Source organism: Pteropus vampyrus, unplaced genomic scaffold, assembly GCF_000151845.1.
Source record: "Pteropus vampyrus isolate Shadow unplaced genomic scaffold, Pvam_2.0 Scaffold238, whole genome shotgun sequence".
In the NCBI taxonomy this organism is placed as follows: Eukaryota; Metazoa; Chordata; class Mammalia; order Chiroptera; family Pteropodidae; genus Pteropus; species Pteropus vampyrus.
In genome coordinates, this window is record NW_011889019.1 from 776,178 (window position 1) to 779,535 (window position 3,358).

Sequence of the window (3,358 nt, forward strand, 5' to 3'; positions counted from 1 at the left end):
TACTATATTTTTATTTTCTAGAAATTCTGTCTGGTACTTTGTAAATTTCTTTTATCAGTTTTGATAAACTCTTGGCTTCTTTCCCTGAGTGATTTTGTCAATTTTTAGCATATGCAAACATGTTCATAAAAGGAAGACTTGGTCCATGGGGCTGAGGAGTCAAACAAATGGAACTTGAGGAACAAAATTCCACAGCAGAGAGAATCAAAGGAAAGTGACTCCAAAAACCTGCATGCCATCTTTCCTCAAGACATTTGCCAATTGCAAAGATTATGTTCATAGGATGAAATTCAATAAACCTAGTATAAAGGAGCATCTTTGACACTAAAGACATGAACAGAGATTCAGAAGTTGTAGGGTGCTAGGGAGACAGAAGATGGAGGTAAAAATTGGTAAAAGTAAAGAAACTATCTATATACCGTAGACTTTTAGAAGAGATCACAGATAAGCCATATCTTAGGAGTGAGGACAAAAAAATAGATCATCTTTAACAAAGCCTAAAGCCAAGCCTAGACAGTATTATGATTATCCACTTATACCACATGTGTCTGCCAGAAGAAATTCAACTGGCTCAGGAAAGAGATAGTGTCATTCAAAACCTTTACATTTTTAATTCACGAGGTCTGGTATCTAGTTAATATTATGAGGCATGCAATAAGAAGGTCCAAATAACCAAAAACTGGATTTAAAAAATGATAGAAATATCCCTACAAGTGATTCATATATTAGAGTTAGCAGAGAATTTAAAATAAAAATGATTAATATAGTCAAGAAAATGAAGGAAAATATGGAGAATTTCACCTGACGGTTGGAGCCTATTAAAAATATCAAATAGTAATTTAGGACTGAAAAAAATATAACTAAAATTGAGAAGTTGATGGGTTTAACAAGAGATTAAACACGTCAAACTAGAATAAGTTGATCAACAGATATATGAAAAGATACTCAGTGTTGCTAATCATCAGAGAAATGCAAATTAAAACCACAGTGAGTGTACAGCCATGCTACCCTGAACAAGCCCAATCTCGTCTGATCTTAGAAGCTAAGCAGGGTTGGGCCTGATTAGTATTTGGATGGGAGACTACCTAGGACAACCAGGTGCTGTAGGTAAAAACAACAACAACAACAACAACAACGCAGTGAGATATCACCTCACACTTGTCAAAATGGCTATCATCGATAAATCAAAAAACAGCAAATGTAGGTGAGGATGTCGGGAAAAGGGAACGCTCATACATTGTTGGTAGGACTGTAAATTGGTATAGCTACTATGGAAAACAGTTTGGAGGCTTCTCAAAAAATTTAAAATAGAACTACCATATGACCCAGCAATTTCACTTCTGGGTATTTATCTAAAGAAAACCAAAACACTAATTAAAAAAGATATAGGCACTACCATGTTCACTGCAGTGCTATTTATAATAGCCAAGATATGAAAGCAACCTAAGTGTCCATCAATGGACAGTTGGATGGAGTAGATATAGTACATATGTAAAATAGAATATTACTCAGCTGTAAAATAAATAAATCTTACCATTTGCAATGACATGGAGGGACCTAGAGAGTATTATGCTAAGTGAAATAAGTCAGACAGAGAAAGACAAATACGACATAATTTCACTTATATGTGGAATCTAAAGAACAGATGGCCCCAGGTAGAGCATAAGCTACAACCAGACATTGCCTGTGGCAGCAGGGCCCCTTCCGAAAGCCCTGGGACCAGCACACCTGGTGGCCAGCTTCGGACTGAGCCAGAGAACCACCTGGGTCCACATCCGAGGACAACATACCCAGAGGGCAGACTGGGCAAACACCAGAGCCCCACTAAAGCAAACCCTTTTCTGGAGGGTCAGACACTGAACAACAGCTTCTCCACTATAGTCACAGCCAGTCCTCACAACCAACCAAGAGTCAATCCCTCTTATTTATGTACAAATAGCAACCAAGGATCAACTGTAACAGGAGGGAACACACAACCTACACAGGGACATATCTGGAGCACCCAACTCAGGTGACCAGGGAGACTGTGCTACTGGGACCCACAGGATGCCTACTACATAAGGCCACTCTACTAAGACCAGGAGATATAGCAGCCTTACCTAATATATAGAAACAAGCACAAGGAGACAGCCAAAATGGGGAGACAAAGAAACATGTCTCAAATGAAAACAGAACAAAGCTCCAGAAAAAGAACTAAACAAGATGGAGACAAGCAATCTAACAGATCCAGAGTTTAAAACACTGGTTATAAGGATGCACAATGAATTTAGTGGAAGAGTACATGAACTCAGTGAGTACTTTAACAAAGAGATAGAAAATGTAAAAAAGAACCAGTCAGAAATGAAGAATGCAATAACTGAAATGAAGAGTACATTAGAGGGAATCAACAGTAGATTAGGTGAAGCAGAGAATCAAATCAGCAATTTGGAAAATAAGATAGAAGAAAACTCCCAATTAGAACAGTGACAAGAAAAAAGAATACATGGATGGGCCTCGAGGTAATCATGCTAAGTGAAATTATCCAGACAAAAAAAGTTGAAAATCACATGTTATCACTTATATGTGGAATAGAAATCTAAAAGCAACAAATGAACAGGACAAACAGAGACTCATGGACATGGACTGTAGACTAGTGGTTACTAGAGGGTAGGAGGTGGGAGAGGAGTGGGTAGGTAGATGATTAAAGGGGGTTATATTTGGGGGAGGGAGAGGGTGAAGTGGGTAAAGGGGATCAAATATATGGTAGCTGAAGGAAACGACTTTGGGTGGTAAACACAATAGAATATACAGATGTCAAATTAAATTATATAAATTAAAATTATATAATTGGATTAACCAATGTTACCCCAATAAACTTAATTTTAAAAAAAGAATACAAAAAAATGAGGGTAGTTTAAGGGCCTTTGGGACAACATCAAGCATACTGACATTCGCATCCTAGGGGTACTGGAAGGAGAAGAGAGAGAGCAAGGAATTGAAAACCAATTTGAAGAAATAATGACAGAAAACTCTCCTAACCTGGTGAAAGAAATAGACATAAAAGCCCAGGAAGCACAGAGAGTTCCAAACAAGATGAACCCAAACAAGTCCACTGAGACGCATCATAATTAAAATGTCAAAGATTAAAGACAAAGAGAGAATCTTAAAAGCAGCAAGAGAAAAGCAGTTAGTTACCTGCAAGAGAGTTCCCAGAAGACTGTCAGCTGATTTCTTAATAGAAACTTTGTGTGCCAGAAGAGGTTGGCATGAAATAGTCAAAGTGATGAAAAGCAAGGACCTACAACCAAGACTACCCAGCAAAACTATCATTTAGAATTGAAGGACAGATAAAGAGCTTCCCAGACAAGAAAAACTAAAG

At 37.8% G+C, this 3,358-nt stretch overlaps 1 pseudogene; it reads left to right on the forward strand.

Annotated features, from left to right (window-relative positions):
* Positions 1-991: 991 nt before the first annotated feature.
* On the forward strand, positions 992-1,110 carry LOC111728939 (annotated as a pseudogene).
* The last annotated feature ends 2,248 nt before the right edge of the window (positions 1,111-3,358 follow it).